At 40.5% G+C, this 27,942-nt stretch overlaps 1 long non-coding RNA gene across 2 annotated transcripts; it reads left to right on the top strand.

The window, feature by feature from the left end:
* The first annotated feature begins 396 nt into the window (after positions 1–396).
* On the top strand, positions 397–27,492 carry LOC121665043. Of its 2 annotated transcripts, none has more exons than XR_006016203.1 (4): positions 397–484; positions 16,343–16,454; positions 24,983–25,074; positions 26,216–27,492. It is a non-coding gene; the product is annotated as an uncharacterized LOC121665043 (long non-coding RNA). The 2 variants fall into 2 exon arrangements; XR_006016202.1 differs by having other exon boundaries at positions 24,963–25,074.
* The last annotated feature ends 450 nt before the right edge of the window (positions 27,493–27,942 follow it).

Here is a 27,942-nt window from a genome sequence, read left to right as displayed (position 1 = left end):
TGGATGAGACAAAATGATAATGAGTGTTCATTTATCAAGTATGGTGCGAAAAGGTTACCTGTTTGAATACAGTATTTAAAAACATACCCAAAATGTATTCTCAAAACCTGTATGTGAGAAGGGCGAGGGTTTTCTGGGTGAAGATAGTGGAACATTTGTGCCTTTGCCACATTATGGGGCATTTGAAAGTCATAGAATGCATTAAGCAAATACCCAGGAAACAGGAGTGAGTGTGTGCATGTGTCTGCATGTTGGTATGTGGTTGGAAAGGGCAACGGGTCTGGGTGTGCCTGTGAGAATGAAAGAGGGTGAGTGAGGTTGTAAGAGTTGGCCACATTCATGCTAATGCTCATGCTAATGGTCTCACTCCTTTTTTCTTCTCCTGGTTAGGGAGTGCCAGGAACCTTGGACTGGGCAAACCATCTGACATTGGCGTAAGTCCAGCATCCTGAGACAGCACCCAGGTGGCATAACAAAAAACACGGTGAGAGACTGCCCCAGCTTTTGGGAAAACTTCCTGCAGAAAAACTATCACCACAGCAGAGCGCAGAAGGCTCACAAAATGAGTGAAAGATATTGCATGATTCTCTTCATTGTAAAGAGGGGTTCCTGATATATGTTTCAGATGGGACTTCAAGCTTATTTACAGGTAGTGGGAAACTGGTCAATTTGGTAACACAGTCATTAGTACTGATGCTGAGCAATGGTAATGCCAAGGGAGTGGGAATCAAGGGTGTGTCCAGTAGAGCCATTACAGCTCACCTTAATAGTCTCCTTTTGTTTTACTTTGACCATGGGAATAGGAGGGAACAGGGAAGACGATTTCAGTGGTGATAGGAAGATACTGTCTTTAGAGTTGTCCAAGGCATATGGGCTCCCTTTGTGCAAGCCAGGTGGAGGATGCCTACAGAACCGTTTGCAGCAGGACCTTGATAGGTGAGGCCTTAAGCAGAAAGATAAGGAGAGACGAAATATTACTGAAGTCAACAGCCAAGGAGCTATTGTCATGGTCTGCATGCAGACCATGACAGCTGCCCTTAGCATTTGTGGGCACAGGCCTGTCTCATCCAGAGCCGATGGCTCCTCTGGGGCTGGCAGCACCATCCCAGAGATAGGCAGTTCTGCCATGTACTGCCCAAAGGCACAAGGCCCCAAGACAAATGGACCAAAAAGAGATCACTGCAGGGAAGCAAGGGATGAAGGCCAGAGCAGATGCCAGCATGAATAATATCAAAGAGAGAACTGTCTAGTATCAGGGGAACTTCTGTCTGCCCCACTGATGTACAAGGGAAGCTGCTAGACTATTTGACAGTGTCATGTTTCTGATGAGGATCCTGTGCAACTATAGCAAGAATGATCAAAAAGTGCTGATGGCTTTTGCTGTGTGCATTTACACCCACCGCTGCCCAAGGATGAGAGCCCTGTCTGTCTTCCCAAGCAGCTGGAGTTCTGAATTGGCATATCCCCACGGACAGACAGTCCCACTGATGAGGAAGATGTATGTTCTGGCTTTGTTGTTCCCCACCTGTCAAAGGAAGGGCTTCAAACATGTCATTCCAGCATCTAGAAGGTCACCTAAGAGTGTGTATGGCATTTGCTGTTTTACTGCATCTCCTGAAATGAGTCCAACAGTTAAAAGATTTGATGAAACTGGCACACAGATCCTGCTTGAGTTCATTTATTTTGAAGTGGCATAGGGTTTTTTTGCCCCATAATTTGCTATTTATGTGGAAATGGTCTTTAATGTTCTCCTTTTGTATGTGACAATACAGATAAAGAGGAGCTGATTTATGATTCAAATGTCATATATATATGGAATATATTTTAATTTACAGAGGGACAATAATCTCATAAATACTAATCATGTTTACAAGACTTTTAGGCAGTGTCATGTTGGAAGACACTCCTTCACTAAATTTTTCTAAACCAGTCAAATAGCAAGCAGAGGTTTGTGGGATTAGCAGTTCCAGATGTGGGTAGGAATTTCCAGAGAGAAGACAGAAATACCATTTCAGAAAAAAAATGCATAATAAAAGCATCTACACCAATGCATGCAGTAAGGGTAATAAACAGGAGGAGCTGGAAGCTCAGTTTTGGGTCTGATGCCTTGAGAGGCCACCTGAAAACAGAGGCTAGACAAGAATAAGGGAATAAAGGTAGGTATTTATTTGAAAGGCCTTCAAAGGTACACCCTGGGGAGCCAGAGGCTACTGCCAAGATGGACCCCAAAATGGATGACAGGACATGCGTTCTTTGCACTTTTGTAAGTTTGGTTCATTTGCATATCAGGGTTAATTCTCCAATTAAAGCTTCAGTGAATGATGTAATTTCCCCAAGCTTGCCCCGCCTTTAGAGGCTTTTGGTTTATACTTTTTGGGCCTGGGACGGACTGAGTGTCCCTTGAGAGCAGGCCTGGAGAGGCTTTGTTATGTCTACCTAGTATGAGAGAGCAGAAGTTAACAGGCTACAAGAAACTTCAGAGTTACACTCTAGGCAGTACAGGATTTGAAAAATATGAAAGCTAAAATCTAAGGCATCAGCGCCATTCCTGTTTTACATCTTTATGGATGATTTGGATGTGGGAATTAAGTGCACCCTCAGTAAATTTGCAGACAAGACCGACTTGGGTAGGAGTGTTGATCTGCTTGAGGGTAGGAAGGCTCTGCAGAGAGACCTGGACAGACTCTGTCAGTGGGACGAGGTCTCAGCTGCAGGAGGTTCAACAAGGCCCAGTGCAGGGTCCTCCATTGGGTCACAGCAACCCCAGGCAGCTCCACAGGCTGGGGGAGGAGTGGCTTGAGAGCTGTTGGACAGAAAGGGACTTGGGGGTGGTGCTTGACAGTGGCTGAACATGAGCCAGGGTGTGCCCAGCCAGTGACATCTTGGCCTCTAGTGGGGCCAGCAGGACTAGGGAGGTGATCATCTTGGCACTGTACTTCATACTGGTGAGGCTGCACCTCAAGTCCTGTGTCCAGTTCTGGGTCCCTCATGACAAGAAAGTCATTGAATTCCTGGAGAGGGTCCAGCAAAGGGCAGTAAGGCTCATGAAGCGTCTAGAAAATATGTCTCATAAAGGACAGCTGAGAGAAAAGGAGGTTCTGAGGAGACATCATCGCTCTCTACAATCCCCTGAAAGGAGGGTGTAGCCAGGTGGGGGCTGGTCTCTCCTACAGTGCCTGCAGTGAGAGGTCTAGAGGAAATGGCCTTAAGCTGAGACAGGGGAGATTCAGATTAGATATTAGAAAACATTTTTCCACTGTTAGGGTGGTCAGGCATTGGAATAGGTTTCCCGAGGACAAGGTGGAGTCACCATCCCTTGAGGTGTTTCAGGGCATACCTGGATCCAGTGCTGGGTGATGGTTTAGGGGTTACAGTGGTGGTTCTGGGTGGATGGTTGGACTTAATGATATTGTAGGTATCTTCCAATGTTGATGATTCTACGATTCTATGAGATTAGGACTAGAAGGGAATTGCAAAACAGTGCTCATTAAAATGTCATGAAAGATAAAGTTTTTTTAGATATTTCATGACAGAAAAGAATTTTTCTTGTTGAATATTTGACTGCTATGTTTGCATTGCCATAGCAGAGATCCACATACTCATTGCCTGTACCTAGCTTTCTTACCAAACTCTCCCTTCCTCTAGGAGATTCCAGTAGCTCACATCAACAAGCAGTTTGCTGTCACAGTGCCTCTCTTGGCCCTTCAGGAGTGTGTGTCATCCGCTAAGCTGCTCTAGAGAAAGCAGCCACAGCTCTAGGGAAGAGCAAGGATCCTTTGGAAGGTCATGTCAGGTGGTAAGTCTTGGCAGGCTATGTCATGGTAGAGTGTATTTCTTTGTATGGTGATACGGGAACTGCCAACCCATAAAAGTCCATACGGGGAAGCAGGACATTTTAACTTGTCTAAGAAAAAAAAGGGATCTAGTCAAAGCCATGTTCCAAGGTGGGTGAAATTCAGCCTTGTAGTAGGTAGCTCAGGGCAGTGGTGGCTCAATCTCCTGAAGCATAGCAGCCTCCTGAATGGGCAGGCAGAAACCACATCTTTTGTGGAAACAAAGCAGTAGCATTAGCCTAAAACAGGGTTCCATCAATTAATGTTTTCCTCTGTGTTGCTGGTGTCTAGTAGATTGTAACAGTGTTTTCCATGCCTAAATGGGAGACAAAACAGCTGGGTTTTCTCTTTCAAGTCTAAATGTAGATAATGGACAGCATTGCAGATAGCCCAGTGTCTTCCGGTGTGCAGATATGACCAGGGCAGATCATTACAATATTGATAAGAAAAGAAAAAAGGAAGTCTTAATATTTGCCACAAAACTGATTGAAATCCTCTTAATCTTTCAAGAATAAATCCTCAACAAAAGGATATTTTTAACTGAGATAGAATCATATTCCAAACAACAAGATCAAATATGCTCTGTTATCAGATGGAAAAAATAAATTACATTTCAGATATTGAAAGCTTTGATACTTCAGTGATGTTTTTTATTTGAAAATTACTTCTCATCTTATGTAGAATGCAATTTTCATCACAATAGCATGTTAAATTGCTGAAAAATTATCATTTTCCCTTTCAAGTTGTCACTTTTCCCAAAACAGTTTAATTAGGTTTTTTGATCGTCATTCATTCTTACCTCTACTGTGTCTATTCAAAACTCTTAACCTATCTTTACATCAGTTATAAGCTCTGGAATGTAACAAATACACCTCAAGAGATGAAGTTGTTTTGGCAGGGCAGGCAAAGCACTAGTTCTTGAATTTTCTGGAGAAGAAGAAACTTCATGTGTGATTGTAGTGGTTTTGGTTCAAAATCCATTATTTACTTACTTTGCTTCTGTGAGATAAGAATTAGGAGAAAGCAAAGCAGGCACAAAACTTAAAAGAATATAAAGAACTTTATTAACAGAACTAAAAGGAAGAAAAAAAAAAGTCAGACTAAACCTTCAGAACATTTCTCCTCCCCCCACCTTTCTCCTTTCCCCCACTGACAATGTAAAAAGACAACCCTTGAGATTTTCAGTCAGTTTACCATCTCTATAATAATCTTTTTCAGTTCACGTAGGGAGAGGAGTCTCTCTTGCTCATGCTATGGAGACATCTCCACAAGAAACAGTTCTCTCATGGCTTCAGTATCACAGCGAGACAGCCGCCCCGGTTGGTTCTCTGCTGGCATGTGAGAGTCCCTTCCCCTGACTTACAGCTTTCCTCACAACTGCTTTCGAGGGTCCAGTCCTGAGCTACTGGGGTACCATTTTAAGGATGAGCTGTTTAGAAGCAAAGGTTCTCTTCACCTATCTCTGGGAGCATCTTCATCTCTAGGAAGAGAGGTCTTCTTCTTCCCTGGCAGCAAGGGTCTTCATCACTTTCATCTCTCTCTGTTGAAGCTTCTCATCAAATCACAGCTACTTCAACATTTGCTCATTTCAGCACAGGTACTTTTGTTCACAGTTACAGTCATTTGCTTGTTTCAGCACAGATACTTTTGCTCACAATTGCAATTTGAACGCTCCAACCACCCTATGCTTTCATGAAATTACAACGGGTACTCTGATGTATCGTAGTCCCTCACCATAGCTTTACAACAGCATTTCAGCTTCCAGGTTTGAAGCATCTCCTCTTTCTCCTCCCTCAGGATTTCAGCTCTTCCTGCTTCACTGACTTTGGTGTTTTTATGGAGTTTTCTTCATGTGCCTTCACCTTTCCTCTTCCTCTGACTTGGGAGAGGATTGATGTCTACAGGCTTCGTCTTTTCGGGACTAAGAGAGTGAATCTCACCCAGGCCTTGCAGCTGGAATTCGTCTTTTGCTGTTGGTCACCTAATTTCTGCCAGGTGGCGGCTGCAGCTCATTTTGGTGTAGCATTTTATTTTAGCAGCTGCAGTGGGAGGGGCTGGTTGAGCTGCAGGGCCACCTGCACGGAGCGGGACTGCGGATGGAACAGGGCTGCGGGGGCTCCGGGGCGGCTGTCTCCTGGCCAGCCCGGCTTGCACTGAGGGGGCTGTGCCAGGTGTCCAGCGAGCAGAAGCGGCTGAGAACTCAGCCAAGCCACGCCATGGCCAACCTGGCCACGGCTGACCCAAACTATGCTACACCATTTGTCATGGGTTAGCAAGCATAGTCCCGGAAGTGATGTCCTTGCAAAGGGGTGCTTACAGCTTCCTCTGTGACCTGATAGAACCTATCAGCTGGCCAGTTTGAATATGGACAATTCTTTAAGCCACTTAAAATTGTGACAACCTCTGTGATCCACATTTAAGAATAGACAAACCGCCCCCCACAGCTCTCTCTTGTTTCTGGTGCTGGGACAGGTGGCTGCAGGGCCCGTGTGGGGGCCAGGCCACGGCCATCCTGGAGCCGATGGGCCCTGTTCCACCCGCGGAACCCCCCCACAGCCCTGCTGTGGGCAGCCGGAGCGGCTCAGCTCCCCCTCTCCATGTGTGGCCAAGATTCAGCTGAAGCTGCACCGCTGCCCGGCACAGATCATGTGACCAACAGCAGTAAGCAACATTCCAGCTGCAAGGCCGAGGTGAGATTAACCCTTTTAGTGCTGTGAAGAGCTGAAAACCTGAGGGAGAAGAAAGAGGAGATACTTAAAGCTGAAATTCTGTTGTAAAGCTATGATGCATCCGAGTACCCATTGTAATTTCATGAAGGCATGGGGGTGGAGCATTCAACTTGTATTTGTGAGCAAAAGCACCTGCGCTGAGATAGGCAGATGCTGAAGCAGCTGTAATTTCATGAGAAGTTTGAACAGGGAGAGATGGAAGCGATGAGGACTTTTGCTCCAAATGGAAAAGGAGAAGACCTCTGTTCCTAGAGATGCTCCCAGAGATAGTCCTAAAGATGAAGATGAGGACCCTTTGCTCCCAGGGAAGGAGAAGGGCCTCTGTTCCTAGAGATGAAATGCTCCCAGATATGGGTGAAGAGAACTTTTGTTTCTGAATGGCTCAACCTTAAAATTGTACCCCAGTAATTCAAGAGTGGACCCTGGAAAGCAGTTGTGGGAAAAGCTGCAAGTCGTGGGAAGGAATCACATGCGAGCAGAGAACCAACCCGGGGCAGCTGTCTCGTTGTGATAATGTTTTCATAGCTTTGGCAAGAGAGACTCCTCTTCCTAAATGGACTGAACAAGGTTGTTATGGAAGTGGTAAACAGACTGAACATCTCAAGGGTTGTCTTTTTTACATTGTCACTGAGAAAGGGAGAAAGGTGGGGGAAGGACACGTGTTCTGAAGGTGTGGTATGATTTTTTTTTCTTCTTTTAGGTCTTTTAGGTCTATAAACTTCTTTATATTCTTTCATGTTTGGTGCCTGCTTTGCGTTTCTCCTAATTCTTACCTCACAGAAGGTAAACAGTAATGAGTATTTTGGACCAAACCACTACACCATGACAGTGATAAGCAATCAGAGTGTTCTGTATAGTCTCGTAATGCACTATTTTGAACTATTTTTTCCTGGCTAACCAGTTGTGGAGATTTATTCCTAGCTTCACACAGATGAGTGCTTAATATCATTTATCTAGCACAACTATGTTTAAGAAAAAAGAAGGTGCCTCTCTATTTTGTTTATTAAAACGCCAGTTGAGAAACTGCAAACTCAAGGACTGATTGCATCCCTAGGGAGAAGAAGGGAGAACTAATCTTTCAGGTGCTGAATGCACTCAACTTCCAGGGGTGATCTGGGTGGTTAGAGCACACTCAGATCTCCTTAGCCTCCTCTGGAATTATGTGAAATTCTTCAAGAATTATGCAGGTGTATGGGAACCTGTCTGCTCATGTTAGTATATGCTCTACTTTCCAAACCTATGGAGAAAAAGGGTGAACATTTCAGGTTCTTGTCTCTTGCTCGTGTTCTATATCCACTTTTCCAGACCTGTGATTTGCAGGATGTTTTTCCTTGTGCTTTCAGTCACTGTAGATTCCACTAAGTTACAGTAGGGCTTGCCCACTGAGCCCCTCACTTTACAGGCTTTAGGGTAGCACAGCTACAATCCCTGCAGCCTGACTTACTGCAAGTTATTGTCCTCAGAAATCCCTGCTCATTGGGAATATCTGTTGAAGCTCAACTATTGCTTTGGAGACAAAGGGAAGGGGAAAAAAAGTCTTTTGAGATTGGCTTAACAGCAGGAGGTGGCTATGCCTTGGTTCCTGCTTTTGCTGCCTGAGCACTCACAGGCTTTCAGCAGGGAAGGTGAGACAGGGAGTAAGATCTGTAGAACAGGAGCTGAAAGGTGCCCCTCAAAACTTCCCTCTTAAGTTAAAAGGCTGCTATCTCTGTGTGTGGCTTTACCACAGGATTTGTCCTGTAGCCTTGCAGCAGGGCTGAGGTGCACTGCAGTGTCAGAGCTCGAATTTACTTATTTAACTTCCTTCTTGCAGATTTCAGTAAGCACTTGGTCCCAAGTGTGAAGCCTGTTGACCCCTGCAGCTAGTACCATTTGCACTTCTTAAACTGTCATTGAGTAGTTACTATGGTGCTGTGCAGATTCGAAATTTCAGTAGAAGAGAAACAGGCAGACTTCGAAAGTGCATGGGGCTGTAGGGGATTTTCATAGGAAGAGGCACCACCTTCTCAGTGTGCCACAGGTCCAGCATGGTCGCTAGTAAAGATACTCTTCCAAACCAAGAAAGGACAGTGAAGATCTTACATGACTTCACTTTCAGAATAATGCACATGCTGTTATCTTGCTGCTGTGTGTGCAATATTTTAAATGGAGAATCATTTCTTTAAAGGAAATGGAGTTGTACAAATACGTACACATATGTACATGTATATAACACAAATACACACATGTACACACACATGTACACACACATGTATATAAATGTTCTGCAGTCATGTATCTGTGGGTTAACCGCATGTGCACCATGCAAATAGCTGTATGATTTCCTTGTCTATCCTGCCTCTTCTCACATTATTGAATATATTTTCACCTGTGTTCCATTACCTTGTACAAATGGCTGTTCTGCCATCCTCCAGCTCTTTTTATACCAATATAATAATTTACTTTAGCTTAATTCTACCTACAGAAAATCATGGAGTTTCCTGCATTTGCTCAGCTAGGAGGATTCCTGTATTAGTTGCTTCTGTTGCCTTATCCCTTTCTTCTACGTTGTTTGTCTTTCTCTCATGGCACAAGGTCTTCATGAAGAAAACTGATTTGGTTCATGTACGTCCCTGAACTTCTGGGCACAACTTTTGTACAAGTATCCTGTAATAGTACTGAAGTGTTTCTTGCTCTAAAAGTGCTGCTTTGATGAACTTGAAGATACCAGAGACACTGCTTGTATTGTGGGGCAACTGCAGACTGAATGTGACCTGGTGTACATCACCATCTCTTAGAATGAAAATACAGAATTTTATAGTTACCAGATAACAAGTACCACTGAATTTGTCTGAACCATTAAAAAAAAGAACAACTAGGTACTGGATGTTTCAGTTTATTGTAATTCACCTAACCCACAGTTTAGGTGTTCACTATGCATTCAGTAAGGAGGAAGATGTCTGACTCTTTATCCAAAATCGTGCATGTCTGTGTGTCAAACACAAAAGAACTGAAGGCCAACAGAGAAGGTTTGATTTGCTGTACATCCTTAACTGAGAGCCTGAGGAGAGTAAGCTATAAGAGCTAGATAGATGTTATCACATTGTAGAAAGTGGGAAGAAATGGAGCTGATGTAGTGTTGTTTCAAAAGAGATAGAAGGTTGAATGCTCTATATGACACAAAACCCCATGAACTTGCTATCTTTGCCTTGTTCAGAACATTTAATTGCCATTAATATTTTTTAAAGTATGTGTTAACTTTGCAGCTTGGACTTCACAGAGCCCAGACAATGTCACTGATGCCGAGCAACTGTGGGCACTCTTCTCTCAGATACCTTCAGTGCTACTCTCTTCCAATTCTTCTCTGGTTTGTTTTTGTTTTTGTTTTCTTTTTCCCTAATATTGTTTTCCTGTTCAGTAATCATCTTCCTCCATTTTTTTGAATCCTCTTTTTCTAATGAAACCACTAATTCCTAATGATTTTTACTCTGCTTGAAGGAAGTTCCTTTTTGTCAAACTCTGTATGTTTCCTCTGAAAGCTTCATTGGCTGTGGTGATTCACAGAAATTAGGATCTTTTCTGTTTGTTCTCTAGCTTCTTTTCAGCACACACACTGTGTGTATTATTGCATTGCTGGTTTAGGCATAGAATTGATAAACTCAAATCTGAGTCATAGTTTCTGCATAGCACCTTTGAACTGTCACATTACAGAGTAATGTAATACAATTTTTTGCTATGGGTTTGTTGGAGTTTGAGAGTCCATTTTTCTCCATGCAAGGCACGTCTTGGGATACTAATTTTTTGTTTTGACGATTTGGAGAAAAAAATGCATAGGAAAGTCTTTGCGGCTGTGTTAGTTTCAAGGGATGAAGTGTCAAAGATTAGCAGTAACAGAAGGATGACAGTCAGTCTGCCTGCTTTCAGTATGCGGTATAATATTTGTTCCAGTACTTTCAATCATTTCAAGAGAACTTTGGTGCCAATAAACTAAAGATGGAAGCCAGCACAGGTTGTTCACTGCCCACCAGTGTTACAGTACTAGATGGGCAGAAACAGGCACTGGAGAGGCTCTGCATACTGTCTCATATGACATTGTGAAAAAGAGAGACTTGAAAAATAGGTGCAAAAGGTAACTCAGTATGAATGACTTCACAAGTTAACAGGGAAAGTACTTGAAGAAAGCTGTCTACAGGAGAATTCAAGTGGGCACCACAGGTTATATGTCCTGATTTATGTCCAGAGAGTGACTTGCAAGCTGACACCAAAGTGAGAGCCTTTCTGAAGAAGAATAGGGAACAGGGCTAGATGACATATAAGCTTCATAATCTGGAGAGATGACATGAAGAAGATGAAATTCAGAGAGGACAACTGTAACTGACAGACAAAAAAATTACTTTTCAGGTATAGAACTGGGAATAACTGGAGTTATTGGCAGGAGTTCAGCAGGGAAGTATATATGGAGCAGCTCACATAACATAATCTTGGAAGTAGAGAAGACTTATTCAAAAAGTTTCCTAAGTTTTGAGGAGTATAGTCAAAGAAAAATATGGGCAAATAGAGACAGTCTGAGAAAAAACAACACGTGGTAGGAAAAGCTGTCTCTGGAGAAAAGCGGAATGAACAAACCTACAAGACCTTGTTTTGTTTTCTGATTTATCAAAGTTTATTATAGAAGAAAAGAAAGACTAATTCTGGTGGGATAGTACAAGACAAAACTGAGCTTATCTGGGGAATAAAAGAATTGTTAAGAAAAAGATTCCTGCTGCCAAGAAACAGTGCACTAGAACAAGCCATGCAGAGAAATCACAGCAAAAAAGCATTGCTCTGAGGTGGCTTGGTTGCAATTTACTCTTACAGAAGGATGGACAGGATAGGACTTAAAGTCCCTTCTGGCTCTGCATTTTTATTACTTTTCTGTCATCCTGTTTCAAAAAGTGACTTATCTGAGACAAGTTAGAAACTAGAGGTCTGACAGGCTGGTTTGGCGAAAATATGTTGAAAAGGGACCTGAAAAAAAGCACATGAACACCAGTGACACTAGACACTTTCCTGTGAAATACAGGAGGGTTTGGAAACCTGCTCTGCCTTCCTGTTCAGCCCTTTACCCCCTGCCCCGTCTGCTTTTAGACTTACACCAGAAAAGAAGAATCAGCCAGTGGAAGTCCCATGACTGGTGTCTCAATGGGAAATGCCACAGAAGAGGTATGTAGGGGACTGTCATTGCTTAGTGTCTCAGCTTCAGCTCCTGGGACTGAACAGCTCTGCCACCACTCTGTCCCTGAGCAGCTACCAAGTCCCTGGGCTGGACACTGCAGAAGAGATCAGGTCCTGTCTCTTCTGTTCTGGAGGAGACCATTTTATTTTCTTGTTACTTTTTTTTCCTGCTCTGACACGCTGAGCTTTGCTAGGGTTTGGGTCACTGCAGCAGTGTCAGAGGTGTTCAGGTTTGTACACACAACAGCTGATGAGAGCAAGGACAAAGTTTTTGCGGCATCAGTAGTGAAGTTGAATAAAACACACCCACAATTTGTGAGTATAGAGAAACTAACAAGCCAGACCTAAGACTCCATTTCTTATTTTCTGCTATGGGCAAAAGTCGTTGCAGCTTGTGATATACTGAGTTGCAAAGTCAGTAAGAGTCTGGCATGCAGGGGCTGCTCTTCTCAGTATCAACATGGATGGCCAGAACACATTTCTTTGTGGAATCTCTGAAGCAAGCTATAAATGATGAATTAAATGAAAAAAATCTTTGTTTCCTTTCTGCCTATTGAAAATAGGCACTGTGCCCGTTGCTGTGATCTGTAGCTCAAATACACCTAGAAACATCTAAGTAGTGGTTAATTTTTACATTAAACAAGTGGAACATTTACAAAGTTGAACATCTATTTTTCTGTAATTGTTTTGTCTGAAATCCCTTTGATACTATTTTTAAAATAGAAGGAAAGGAATCACTTTTTGTCCTGTTCATATTTCCAGGCTCTTTTTCAATAAAATAATTCAAATTGGTCAGGACACTCTGATCACCCTCAGAATTTTTAAATTTTACTTTAATCTTCAGAAATACTTTCAAGTGGCACTCTGATCTTGATCTCAAAGTAACAGTAACTCAGAAAAGTTAACCTGATGTCTCCAACTTGGTACTTATTTTGGGAGAAAGGTTGGCTGATAAACAAGAACACTGTTTTATGGCACATCATCAGACTGTAAATGGAGGCTTTCTGTACAGAAGGAGCCAGCTTACCTGCTATCCTACACTGCTGAATGATTAGCTCTTCTGGCATTACTTCCCTCTCAGTCTAAAAAAATCTTCCTGTGAAACATCCTTGAGAAATCTCAGTTTTTCAAAAATAACCCCACTTCTTCTGTGACCCACTGATCTTCTTACTTTTCTGAGCTCCACTGCTTAATTGATAATACCTAGAGGGATTTTGCTCGCAAAGTGATGATCTCTGCAGTTTCTGGTGAGCAAGTGTTGAAGCTGGTTTATTTATAACTGATCTACCCTGGGGATCATAAACTTGTTTGCTTCAGACAAGGGGAAAATAAGTTATATTCAATTTATGTTACAGTTTAAAACATCTTCTAAGCAACAGACTAATCTGTTGTTTTATTGTTTTCTTTGTTTGTTTGTTTGTTTTTTAAGCGGCTGCCAATGGGCTGCTAAGTGTTTAACACACTTTAAAATATTTTAGCTTTCCCTTACCCTATATTCCTTATGATTTTGTCACCTGACATTTTTCCATTTTGTACTGATTCTGACAGGTTTTCCTTTCCAGAATAAAAACAATACCTCACTGCAGAATGAATGGGAAAAAAGACTATAGGATTCCCTCAGTGCAAATGAACAAGCAGGGAGGATTGCAGAGTTGAGGACAAAAGAACTGCCTGTCTGTAGACAGATTCATGGAAAATTCTGAGTGCCAGTGTCAAACCAGTTATTGATAAAGAGGGGTGGCATCCAAAAGATGCAATAAAGCATTTATAAGTATTATTTTTATTTCTGTTGGCTTACTTTAGTGTGGGAGGAAGTGCAGGATTTTCTTCTGATTTTCCTCTAAACATCATTTTTTATTGTTTTGCTTTTTTACTTCTGCTGTGGGTGACAACAGAATTATTCCACCTGTGATTTTTTTCCACTCTGTATTAGTCTACATTACTCTCCAGGAAATGAAAGGCTGGGTTTTATGTCATCTTACTAATTGCTTTTCTTGCAGCAGTCTGTTTCCAGTCTCTTGGCAAGGGCATAAGAACAAATTCAGTCAGTCTCAATGGGTTAAATTAAAGGCTGTGCACACTGGGGTGGGTGGTTTGTTTGATTATTGTTTGGTTTATCTAACCAAGGTGTTCTGCAGGGATTCCACTTTATTACTATTGTCTTAATAAGGGAATACTTTTCGTTTGCTATTTTGTTTTTAAAAGTCAGGTAAACTCTCCTTGGATTCAGTCATGTAGAATTACACTGGAAATGGTCTGAAATCCCTAGCACTTCATTATAGCAGTCACTACACCAAAACTCAGGATGAAGTCTTAACCTTTAGCTGGCTTAAGTTTTGGGCTGTTCTCTGCAGCGCTCATGTCCTCTATGGTGTCCTTTTCCTACTGGTTCTGATGATCTCTGCCATCCTCTCCACCAGTCTGTGGGCAATCACCCCTCCCTTCACTTGCCCATCAGCCAAGCTCCTCCTTGGACCTGAGTCTGGCCTGGCTTGTACCAAAGGCCCCCTGTTCTCCTCCCTGATTCCTTCCTGTGAGCCCCCTTCTCCATTGTGTCTCTTCTTGTGGCATTTTGGGAGGTGGCTCTGGAGGCAAGGCAGCTTTTGTACCGTACTTGCAATGGTAACATACCTGGCTCCAGTTTGCATGATATGTCTGTAGTGGGTGTCTGTCCACAGCATGGACAGACCAGTCTCAAGTGGTTAAGAGCTGGTCATAGTGATTTTCAATCAAATGTTTGATCCAAAAGGTTCCCATAGGCCATATATCTAAGCTTGAATAGCTCAATTTTTACCCTTCTGAAGTGATTCTTACCTCATTGTTGAGGAATAATTTATACTTTTAAAATTGGCTAGAATTTTATAGGACATTATGAAAAGAAGCAAGGCACTAGATCTGAAATAATTTGACAAACTCTGCACAATATGCCTCAGATTTGTGAACCTGGTACCCAGAATGTTTAAATTCCCTGTCACAATGCTGTTCTCCCTTTCTGTTCTGATGTCGTGTGGCAATGAAAGGCATGACATTTCCCTGCAGTTAATAACAGTCTCTATTATATATGAATCTCTATTATCAGCAAAATGCAAAATTGCATAGAAAATTATGGTCTGAGTAAAGTGATCTTTTGGGGTAATGCAATTATCATAACATTCATGGCACTAAGAAAACACACTAGCACTTTAGAGTTATTCTTTTTAGTTCTGTATTGTCAGAAATACCGAACACTGAAATTCTGCTTCTTTTTCTAGTTACCAGAATCGTAAGAACTGTGTTTCTGTGGCCTCATTATCTAGGAGGTGTGTCTTTGATAGGAATTCAGATGCCACAGAGTCTTCCCAAGAAATATTCCTTGCACAGTTGTAGTAGCTCACCTCTATTCCATAAATTAGTCTTTGTGGCTGGAGAAAGCCTAAAAGAATGATGCTGTCTTGGCACTTGTCATTTTACCTTCTACAAAATTACAGGCTCTTAAGGGATGCGGGATAAAGTTGGAAACACCAGCTCTCTATAATTATTTATATATGCCATAAGTGCTGGGAAGAACACCCAGTGTTTTTGGCTGAGGATCTGTCCTCCGGAATGAGATTTTTGTGCCTTTATGTGAAGCATCAAACATTGCTGTTACCAGAAGAAGTTAGCAATATCATGTTTGCCTTCAGTGAGAGCAAATGCTGAAGGACGAATATTCAATAGGGTTGACAGAGGGCTGTGACTTGGCCATTCAGATGACTCAATGGGGGAAGAAAAAAAATTGTTCATTTTTGCTTATTTTCAAAGGAATTCCCTGACAAGGAAAAATAGTAGCATGCTAAGGGAAATGAGAAAGGGTTGTTACACCAGCTGAAACAACTGGGAATCTTGAAGCTGGGCTTTGAAGCCAAGCAATCTGTAGAAAATACCAAAAAGGCTTTTATTTTATGTGAAGAAATATATATCATTGTTCAATACGAAAGCATTCTGGTTTTCTTCAGAACAGACAAAAAAATAAGTACACAAAAAAGAAAGAAAAATAGCAGCTGAAATCCCTTTTTCAAGCTGCCTTCAGTGGCTTCTGGTAAAAGGCAGCTGCAGAAGTATTCCAGGAGAACTGTGCTAGGATGTGCTGGTTGCAACGCAGAACATGTTGTTTGCATATGGCTGCATATTCCATATAATTCACTTTTTCAGATATCAGGTACCAAATGGACTGTGGTAACTTCTCCAGCATTGATAGTACCACCATTTTCCACTTCTTCCACTACAGCCTCCTTTTCCCCATCAGCACTCCAAATCTCATTCAAATGGCAACTACTTTTAGCCCTGCTTTGAGTGATTAGTATAATGAACAGCTGTTCGTGACAAAGGCTGCAGACTGCTAACATGATATAAAACTATGTTAAATAATGATTAATTATAATGATATAAGTTAAGCAGCTAAAATATTTAATTTTTCTATATTCCTCTTCAATACTTCTCTCTTATTCTTTCCTATGGAAGTTTTTTGCAAACAACAGAAGGGAGCTGGAGTAGTTCTCTAAGTGTAAATATCATTTGTTTTGCCTCATCTGGAAGCTGGTGCTCAGATATGCTATTTTATTCTTCCAGAAAACTGGCTCTGCTGGCAGAAGGGCTCTGCATCTCACACCTTGCCTATCATGGCATTTGGAGGGTTCACGAATCAGGAGACTCGATGAATGCAACATAGTACTCCAAAGAGGTAAGTGCTATTGGATCTGGATCTTATACTTTGGTAAGGGGATGTAAACTGAGCTTACTGGTGCTGCAACATGAGAGTGCTACTCAAAGGGAAGAGTGTGAAGGTCTCTGGCTTGTTGAGTTTGCTTGCTGAAGAACACTGCTGTTAAAATATATGTAGCGAACAGCCTGATCAACAGCTATCTAAACACTGTGACAACTTAAGTGAATGTTTTTCAAATTCCTATTTCAGATTTACAACAGCAAGCCCTCTGCTTCAGAAAATTAAGGTCTTGATAGCTGTAGTGTAAGCATGTTATTGAGTAATCACAGAAATCAGAGCATTGACAGGTTTTACAGGCACTGCACCATTCTCAGATATATATGCAATTCCATCATAAATGATAAAAAAATGGGGGTGAAAATGTTTGCAAATTCAAAGTAATTAATTGTCAAAATACCCTTGGGAGACAGGAGAAGTAAGTCAGGTAAGTGATTCCAGTAGTGAGGCAGGATAGGTGGGTCAATGGCACATAAAACTATCTGTATCATGATAGCTAGCTTGTGCTTCATTTGGGTAAAAGAACATCCCTGAAGAAACAGCAGTGTGGGATGAGTAATAGCCAGTAAAGCCATGCAACACCTGTGACAGGAGAGCAAACACACAGAAGGTAGGAGTGTCTGCCAGTAGAAGCAAAAGTCTGTGCAAGTGTCTTCACTGCCATCAGTGCCTATCCTAACTAAAGCCAGGTGCCACTGCAGCCTTATCTGCATTTTGCTGTCTGCAAATATCCTCACAAAGGAGCATAGCATCATGATTTTTTTTTTTTTTTACTTTTTTTCTAGGGCCTTGCTGTTAATATCCCTACCATTGCTGAAGAATTTTTTTCCCTGCCTGTTACCGCTAGGGCTGGGCAATTGATTCTAAACATTTTATGTACCAAATTAGAAGTAGTGGGATACCACAAATGTTTTCAAATTTGTGTAAAAAAAGAAAGGAAAAAAAAAATAAAGGAAAAAAAGAGGGAAAAAAAGGAAAAAATAAATAAACCCTTTGATTATAAATCCTGAAACAGGTAACAAAATATTTAATTTAAAATCAGCAAAGTAAAGGTTTTGTCAAGCCCAACAGGAGTTTTCTTTCATTCTTCATGAAAGAGCCAAGTGTTTTCTCTTGCTCAGACACTATCAAGGGCTGCAAAACTACAGTCAGGAGGGTGATTTGGCTGTTCCTGTATGGCTCCAGGTTCTGACTGCTCCAGAGGATGCATTCTGCTGGGATGCCCAGCAGGCAAGCATCTGAACCCAGGCCATGCACATGCTCTGGAATCTGTCTGCAGATTCTTCCTCTTCTATCTTCCTCCCCTGAAATCCAGTGCACCCTTCCCATTCCTGAGTGCTTTTCTCTCCTTTGAGCTTTGCTTGTGCAGCTCCTCACAAGCAGGTTTGCTGCAGCTCCTGCTTCCCTCTTCCCATTGCATGGCAGGGACTGGGGTCTCCCCAGCACGGAAAGTGCTCTTTGGCATTAGTAGGGCAGGAGTTCACGTGTCACTGAGCTGAGTGGACCAACCTGTAAATCTGGTCCCCAGGGTTTCTGAAATACTTACATTAAGACCCTAACTTGAACACATCTAGTGATATAGATTTCACGTGAGTTTTGTAACCAAATTTTATCACATTAAGAATAATGTAATAATTTAGGCAGATTGCTTAAGAAAAGCCTCTGTCTTAGGAAAAAAATCAAAAAAAACCAAAAGCATAATCAAATATGCAGATAACTCCCCTGTGAGATATATTTGCATTAGACCAGTATCCCCACTCTTGGGAGTGTAATTTATGGAAAGTACATATATAGATAAATAAACAGATTTTCTTAATTCAGACATATTATGCAAGTTACAGCTGTCATTATCATAGTCAAAATTATCATATACCAGGAAATTACCAACTGAATATACATAAATGGTGATTAAATATATACATTTGCTCTCTAAGCTCTGGAAAAGAGTTAAGTTGCTGATAAGTTGAAGTTAGAAAACAAGATGGTAGTTAAGATTTCCTCTACACACTCACACTGTTTCTTACTGAGAAGTTCTACAATCGCTAGAAATGATACCGCATTTTGCAGACGTGATCTCTGTAGCTGGATCCCTACAGGGCTTGCTTTGGTTAGGGTAGGCTCTTGTCTCTTGTTGGGAAGTTTTGGAGAAGAGGGAAGATGCCAAGCTGCATGTAAGGCCAAGGCAAGCAAGAAAGGCTGCAGAAAACTATGTGAATAATCAATACATTTTGTGTCAAGAAAAAATAAATTTGTATTTGGTGAGGAACATGCTACTTCTCATATTCAAGTGGGGACAGCTGTCACTGAACTGGCCAAATATGTCCTTCAGGGTGATTTTTGGCAGATAGCAGAGCTCTAACTGTGGTACTGCTCTGTACCTGGGACTAAGGGACTCCATGAGCAATGCTGCTCCACTGCAAGTCCCTTTAGTGTAATCTGGTAGATACGACCTTGTCTCTTGGGTGTGGAAGAAAATGCTGGAGACACCTGGGTTTTGATTGCTTATGAGACTCTGTTATAATTCCCAGTGATGTGACAGGATAATCCTTCCTCAGTATGCAGAGGAATTCTGAAGAGAAATAAGCCCTTTACTGAGAACACATGGTCCATTAAGATCGCTTTGAAAGACAGTGACAGAAATAACTGCAAAGCCAATTGCTGCTCTTAAGTGCTTTCTGGAGAGATGACTGAGCACTGAAAATCAGCACCAAATGCTTCATCTTGCAGAAAGACTCAGAGGGAGTTACACAAGTGATTGCTGTGTAACGCTGCCAAAAGGATTTTGTCAGTCTTTGACTGATTTACATCAGCAACATCAATTTCAATCTTGCTTTGCATCTTGTCATTAAAGTGTTTGCTTACAAAACTTGATTGATAGCTATAAAGATGTATTGATTTCAAGTTAAATACTGCCTTTATAATAACCGCAGTAATTTTTGGTAACCATCATTTCATACAGAATCATTTTATACTTTATAATAACTGCAGTAATTTTTGGTAAGCACAAGGTTATACAGAATCATTATATATTTACTTCAGCAAGTATTTACTAAAATTATAAAATTTCACAGTTTGTGTTTAAAATGAGAAATTGAATATTTATTTTTCAGATTATTAGTGGCTTATTTATGAATATATTTATGAATATTTGTCTGCTTACATTTGGTTTATGTTGGAGAACCATTAAAATGCACTGAAAATTGTTAAAATTACTGCAAGAGCTTCAGGAAAGATATCTTAAATATATATAGACAGAAAAAGGTCCATTTATGAAAATGAACATAGCATATAAAGCTAGTAGGCATATTAAATTTTAAAAAAAAGTTAATTGACACATTACTGACTGTTTGTGGTCACCATGCTTTTTAGATATGCTTTTTGGATTATGACATTTCTTTGTTTCCTACAGTTTCAGTCAAAAGTAAAATAAGGCAGTAGCTTTTTGGTATTCTCATTCTCTCATGAGCTAGAACAAACAAAACAACATACTCATATTTTAAATTCTTTAAATAACTGCAAGAAATTCAGGAAAAACACACTTGTTTTTTATGCAGTGTGTATACACACAAAGGCAAAAACTTTGCCTGGAGAGGGTGTGTTCTCATACTTGCTCAGCAGCTACAGGAGGTATAAATTGCTGAACATGTGAGGCTCACATCTGGCTTGGTGTAGAGTTACTCTCTTACAACCAAAAGTCAGTTTCTGTCGGTGTGAACTTCTTGATCAGCCTGGGATCCACTCCTGTGACGGTTTTACTCCTTCCCATGGTTCATGTGTGTCAGTTCCCACCTCTGACATCGTACAGAGACTTTTCTTTAGACCGGACTCAAAAGGGTTGTGGGCTCAGTACTGAGATCCCTAAGAGAATCCCACGCCCTTGTGACTGAGATGTTTAGAAGGAAACCTTGAGTTCTGCCCAGAGCCTGATCTGGAGGCTCTGTGGGACAAACCACCTACAAAACAGTCCCAGCTCTCCCACTCTCCCTTCCATGAGGAAGGCAGAAACTGTCTCCTGGAGTCTTCAGTGGAGAGGAAGAGAAGGTGAAGATTTGGCCCCAGCCTGCATACCAAGTGATAGAGGGATATTAATGCTAGCACAGGAGGTCTCTATGGATAAGCACATATCCTGTCTCATGTGCAAAAGGATATCACACCCTGAGCACCTCCAGTGACTCAATAACACATCTCTAAAACTTTTCTACGTCTGTATGTTCTTGTCAGATCAAGTTGAGCACTTCAAAAATCTATCATTTCAAATTTTCACTTACAATTCAGCAAACTGATTTAGTTTAGGCTTGAAAAGTAAATATACCACATCTTCTAAATAGCTCTCCTTGATCTGTGGAACTTTGTTGTGATTGATGTGACTACAGGGTGATATTTAACTATTCCTACTTCAGTACTCTGTAGCCCTTCAGCACTTGCCCTTGTACTGTTCTTCATTGCATGGAGAATAGCAGACTGAAAATAAGGCAAAGTATTTACTACCTCTACATCTTTATTGCCTACAATTTTACTTTCTAGTCAAATCTTTATACACTGTTTCTTGAGTTATTATTTTTATTTTTTAAGTCTGCATCACAGCAGCAGCTTCGTAATTTCTTCTAATCTATGAAATTTATTTCAATATGTACCAGAAATTTTGTGTAAGCCCATAGCACAATAGAATTTAAACTGAGCGGCAGAACATTATTAGTTTCATAAATCCTTCTAACTGATCTACTCACCCTCCCCACCCTGAATAAACTTCACTATCATATTCATGAATCTTGTCTTTAAATTTGAGATAAATGCTTCAGATCCTACTCTTATAAAGGAAGGAGGGAAGGTTTCCACATTGCAGAATTTTGTATGCACAGAGAAGACCAGAACTATTCAGGGGAATCCATGGAGATTTCCTAGAACAGAATTCTGTGTCTGGATCTAGTTTATGAGAAATAGTGCCCAAAAATATTACAGTTATGTAAACATAGAAATATACTTTATAACACATATACACACAGAGAGAATTATTTTTCTTTCAGTAGTTAAAAAAATAGTTATACTTTCTATTTGCAGAAATAATGCCCTTTAAAATTTGCCTGTACTTTGGAATGATATGATACATTACGTCCTTTCTACACTGTAATATATAGACTATTAAGTATCCCTGCAGAAATTCAATAACTTGTGCAGTGTTATATTGCTTTAATTGTGTGAGGCTTAACTTGAATTCCTATTGACATGCAGTGAATAAAAATAAAAATTTATTTCAAAACTAATTACCAGAGTCCCCACTCTCTCTCAGGAAGGACAGGTTTGAGCAAGCTTGGCTACATCTATTTGTAGCATAGAAATGGATTTACTGACATCTTGATATTTGTTAATTGATATTTTAATGTTGGAGAGTGCTGACTCATTTTGTGCCCAGATCAGTGTTCTTCTTTTTCTGAGGATTGTCTGATGACATTCTTCTTTTGTTTTGTTTTTTTTTTAACAAAAATCTGTATCTCTTCAAGAACATGGCACATCTCTGTTGCTAAGGGTCAGCCTGTGGAGAGTTTGGTACCTTAGAAAATTGCAAGTCATGTAAAGTCATGCCATTTTTCTTTCTAATGCTGATATTTTCCTCTTGTGGTATCAGTAATTATTACTGGATTAAAGCCACTATATAATTGTGTTGTATATATTGTTAAAAGCTGATGATTTCAGATTATGGCTACTATTGCAATTCTGAAATATTTCTTTTCTCTCACATTGTAAACTAAAGCTAAATTGCCCATTTGTGTGGCAAAAGCTGTGGATGGCATATCAGAAGAGATAATCAACAAAGTGTTTTTCAGGACTCATATGAGATTTCTGCTATGTCCAGGAAAATAAAAATGTAGGATCATAGAATGGCTTGGGTTGGAAAAGACCTTAAAGATCATCTCCTTCCAACCCTCCTGCCATGGGCAGGGAAACCTTTAACCAGACCAGGTCGCTCAGAGCCTCATCCAACCTGGCCTTGAACACCTCCAAGGATGGGGCATCCACAGCTTCTCTGGGCAACCTGTTCCAGTGCCTCAGCACCCTCACAGTCAAGAATTTTTTTCTAATACCTAATCTAAACCTAGGCTCTTTCAGTTTAAATTGATTCCCTGTTGTTCTGTCACTACATGGTCTTGTAAATAGTCTCTCTCCATCTTCATTGTAGGTTCCCTTCAGTTTCTGCTAGGCCACAAATAGGTCACCCCAAAGACTTCTTTTTCTAGGCTGAACAATCCCAATTCTTTCAGCCTTTCCTCGTAGGAGAGAGGTTCCACCCCTCTGATTATTTTTCTGGCCCTCCTCTGGAGCCACTCCAGCAGTTCCATGTCCTTCCTGTGCTGGGACCCCAGAGCTGGATGCAGCACTGCAGGTGGGGTCTCAGCAGAGCAGAGCAGAGGGGCACAATCCCCTCCCTGGCCCTGCTGGCCGCGCTGCTTTGGATGCAGCCCAGGACACGTTTGGCTCTCTGGGCTGTGAGTGCCCATGGCTGGGTCATGTCCAGCCTCTCACCCACCAGCACCCCCAAGTCCTTCTGGGCAGGGCTGCTCTGACCTGTCCATCCCCAGCCTGGATTGATACTGGGGTTTGCTCTGACTCAGGTACAGCGCCAGCACTTGGTTTGTTAAACCTCATGAGGTTCCCATGGGCCACTTCTCCAGCTTGTCCAGGTCCCTCTGGATGACATCCCATCCTTCAGGAATGTCAGCTGCACCACTCAGCTTGGGGCCAACTGTAAATCTGCTGAGGATGCATTTGATCCCCTTGTCTGTGTCACTGATGAAGATCTTGAATAACTGTTGTCCCAGTATAGAGTCCCAAGGGAAACTGCTTGTCACTGATGTCCACCCTGAGTCATTGAGCACTACCCTCTGCATGTGACCATACGACCACTTTCTTTCTCACCTAACAGCCCACTGAATCCATCTCTCCAATTTGGAGAGAAGGATGTTGTGGGGGACTGTGTCAAAGGCTTTAGAGAGTCCAGATAAATAACGTCTGTAACTCTTCCCTTGTCCACTGATGGAGTCACCCAATCATAGAAGGCCGCTGGGTTGGTCAGACAAGACTTATCCTTGGCTGTCACATCCCTGTCCTCCATGTGCCTTAGCACAGCTTCTACAAAGATCTGTTCCATCATCTTCCCAGGCACAGAGGTGAGGCTGACAGGTTGGTAGTTCATTGTATTCTCCTTTCCAACCTTTTTAAGGATGGGTACAATGTGTCCCCTTATCCAGTCATCGGGAGTTCTCCTGACTGCCACAAATTTTCTAGTACCATGGAGAGTGGCTTGGGAGCTACATTATCCAATTTCCTGAGGACACTGGGAAGCATTTCACCAGGTCCCATAGACTCATGTATGCTCAAGTTCCTCAGATGGTCATGAACCTGATCTTTACTTACACTAAGAGGGACTTTGCTCCTTCAGTCCCCATCCTGCTGTCCATCCATTCGTGAGGTATGGGAAGAGAGACTGCCATTGAAGACTGAGGTAAAAAAAATTATTGAGTGCCTCAGTCTTCTTCTGTCTTTACCAATTTAACAGCGTTATTGGGTGGTACATTTTCTTTCATCTTCCTTTTCTGACTAAATATCTGTAGAAGCCCTTCCTGTGACACTTTGCATCCCTTGCCAGGTTCAGTGCCAGCTTCAGTAGGATTGATCTTGCCTAGTTTTGCTAATCTACACACTGTACCTAGAACTAACTGCATCTAGAACAAAGTCCTTAAGAATTGTGCAGAACACAAAGTTTGCTTTACCTTCTTAAGAAATATGTAAAAATGTTACACAAAATGAAGTTTTGAGCTACCCTAGCAGGAATTTGTGCTTTAAAAAAAATGCATTTCAGTTGCAAAGGTATTATGTTTGGAGCAGCTGAAGGATGCAGTGCTTATTACAGAGCAGAGTCATTGGAGATTAATTGCAATCATAACTCTAGTCCAAGATAACTATTGTTTTGCTTTATTGCAATGTGACTTCTAATTAAATTCTCCTGGTCATCCACCTCAATAAATTTAATCTTGGTATCACCATTGAAAATTAATAGGGTTATTCCCATTTAAAGGAAGAGAACACAAGAGTGCAAATAAACTTGTCTTTTAACATCCTTTCTGCATCATTTTTACATGACAGAGGCTCTTTTCATTATCAGAGCCAGCCACTAGGGTTGGAAGGAGTAATTTTAATGGTGTCTGATTTTTGACCCTTAGAAGAATCTGCCGAGATCTACCTTAAATCCAGTAAGAATGTGGGAAGCTGATTCTCCAGGTATAAGAACTGCAACAAGAGGTGAAACTCATGTTGAGAAACATCTCTGTTTGAAGACAAAGCCTATTAAAAATTCAAGGGTATTGCTGGTTGTCCTTGGGGTATGAAATGATGTTGTTAAGCTATTGTAATTAAGCATACGGTGAATAGAGAGCTATAAAAAAATGAGGACAGCTTTGTTTGGTCTGTTGTCAGAATCTAGGCTGTACATACAGGTGCTGGGGCTGCAGTAGAAGATAATCCACTTCCATCATGGACCATGGAGAAAGAGAGAATTCCTGATTCTGAGATTCACCTCTGCTGTCAAGTAAGTGGTTACACTGGCTCAATAACTGCATCAGTGGAAAAGAAGGTAATATAAATCTGGGGTAGCTATAGTTCACCACTGCCTAAAGCAGGCTTAGTCAAAACCTGTGCTTTTTCACTCAAATTAATTTGGTGCACTATTTTCGATCTGGCACAACCACTGAAAATTGTCCATCATGTTCATGCATTAAAGGTGAATCTCAATTATTTTTTTCACATTACTATTAGCTAGTGCTAAGATGTATGTTATTGTAACAGTCACCAAATTCATAAACCACCTTGACAGGAAATGTTCCTTACAGCTGATGTACAGTGATCTAGGCCAGGGTTTAAAGATGCTCACTTTGAAGCATATTAGAGGTCATTAAAGAAATGTTGAATGGTCATTAAAGTCTGAAACACTCAATCAGCAATTTTTCTTTTAAATTGCTCTAGTAATAAAGTTTTAGAGGCAGTTTGCACTACTCAGAGTTATATGCCATTCAGTTATACATTTTTTCATGCTTAGATTATATTTGCAGCTGAGACACTGCTATAGATGTGTTTATTATATCAGGATATTAAGTTGAGAAGCTTGAATTCTGGGAAAATAAAGTTGGAAATCTGTTAAGATATTCTGTAAATCCAAGAGATAGAGTTAAGGTGCTCTAAATCAGGCCCAAGAAATTTAATAATTACTTAAATATCTCTTTGTATATTACTCTGTACCTATTTTGTGGTCTACTGATCTTGCTTGCATTTTGTACTGAACGCTTACCTACTCAAATAGGAATTGTTGAGGTTTGCAGTGGAAAAGGAGAACATTTTGGATGGGTTATGTAAAATCCAGACTATTTTTTCTAAAGTTGATGGTCCAGTTTTAGTAAAAAGAAAAAGTAGATATGCCTGATTTGACTATAAATGCTTGTAACGTCTAACTTTGTTTTCTTTATAGATTACAGTGGAATAAGAATTTAAATGTAAAAGCATAGTCCACTGTATTTATAGACTTGGAAAGGTACTAATATGGAAAAATAAAATTGATACTTACATTTTAGTATCATCCATGGGTATTTTATGAAAGATAATATTGCTACCTGGTTTTGTTTTTCACTGTCATGTTCATATTTTGTAAACATTTCTTCTTTTCTGCTTTGTTTTAGACCCTAAAATCTTTTGCTGGTTCCCATCTTCCAGAAATACACCTGTAGATCAGAGATTATTGCTGTACCTTTTCCAGGATAGGCATTCAAAGGGAAGACAAATCTAAGTGATCTTTAACTTTATAAAGTATACTTATCATTTGTATTGTTCTGCCAATCCGTGAAAAAGGCTTTCAAGTCTTGGAGATTTTAAACTTTCATTTGCTTGCAATTCTGCATATTTATGAGAGTCATATGCCCTTTTCAGCTTTTAAAGTGTTTTAGAGCAATGATTAAAGAAAAAGATCATATCTAAGACTTCAAATACATATACTATTGCAGTGAAAAATGAGATTAAAGATACTATTTTGGTCTCTAATCTTACCTCTTCATTTTCTAGCCAAAATGGTATTAGCTTCTTTATGTGTAGCTGACTCACCAAAGCAGCAGCATTTCCGTGCTCATATTTTAAATAATCAGCAGTCTATTTTTATTAATTTGTCAAAAAATAAAGATGTGGGAAAAAAACCTGAGAGATATTTGCAATAACAGCACAGGTTTTGCTTTAAATAATCAATACCCTGCTATGACTCATAGCTGGGGTCAAGAGCCAGAGGAACTGAGCTTTCTTTTTTTTCTTTTTTTTTTTTTATTCACAGATTAATTAATTAAAACCTCCAAAATGTTGCTATCACACAAATTGATACCAGCAGTAACTGAAGAGTCAAATACCAGTCAGATGCTGGGTACTGTTTCTTGTCTGGCTGCTGAAGGTGTGACAGTGTTCCTCTTCTCCAGCTGTGGTCTGGGAGCTGGATTGACTGTAGGACAAAGCTGCCTGCTGCTACCCAGTGACCAACTAAACAATTTCACTTGAATTTTCTTTCTAGGATACATGTGAAATATGTGTGGTGGCCTGCAAGACATACTGGAGGGTGAAAATGATCCTAAAATTTTCATTTTCAGGAAAGAATGATTTTCCAAGAAGTCTAATCTGTGTTTCTTTTAATGAAATTCAAGGTGGTACCCCTTTTTTTGATTTCTTTATTTCAGTTTAAAGTATTCTGTTGATGTTACCTGGTGTTTCTGTCTTTTTGGGTGTTTCATGTATTTCCATAATATATATAGAAGTGATCATGCAGTTGGACTAGATGATTGTTATAGGTCTTTTCCACCTGAACCAATCTAACAGAAATTAAATTAAGTTTTTACTCAGCAAGTAAAATCTATCCCTGTAAAGTCAGCATCTATTCTTAGTTTTATATATTTTTTTGTCTTTTTCAACTGCCACAGAAGAGGGTTAGTAAAATAAATTAATGCTGGTCTAAAACCTATATATGTATTTTACATGGTTAAATTTTAGAACAACATGATCTGACGATATTTTTTGTTTTAATCTCTAGATGTATTCACTGCATTCTGCTAGAAAACCACTGCAAATAATTGCTCTAGAATATCTATTATAGATGGATTCACTGCACAGGTTATGGGTGTTCTCTTCTCCTAGAAAATCAGTAGAAATACTGTATTGAAAACTACATATTTGTACCAAATATTAACTCTGACTAAATAATAACCTCTCTTTTCTGAAATTTGTATCCACAAAATCAACAGTTATGACTATAAGTTCAGTGTATGACAAAATTAAAAGATCCTAATTCTTATTACTGTGTGTGCTAAATTTTTAATACAAGCATGAACTCCTTCTATAATCCTTGCTGTAATTATGTCATATTCAGCAAAAACTC

The sequence above is a fragment of the Corvus kubaryi genome, unplaced genomic scaffold (assembly GCF_017639235.1).
Source record: "Corvus kubaryi isolate FWS band 111438036 unplaced genomic scaffold, C.kubaryi_AGA036_p1.0 37308, whole genome shotgun sequence".
NCBI lineage: Eukaryota > Metazoa > Chordata > Aves > Passeriformes > Corvidae > Corvus > Corvus kubaryi.
This window is presented reverse-complemented; position numbering and strand designations above follow the sequence as displayed.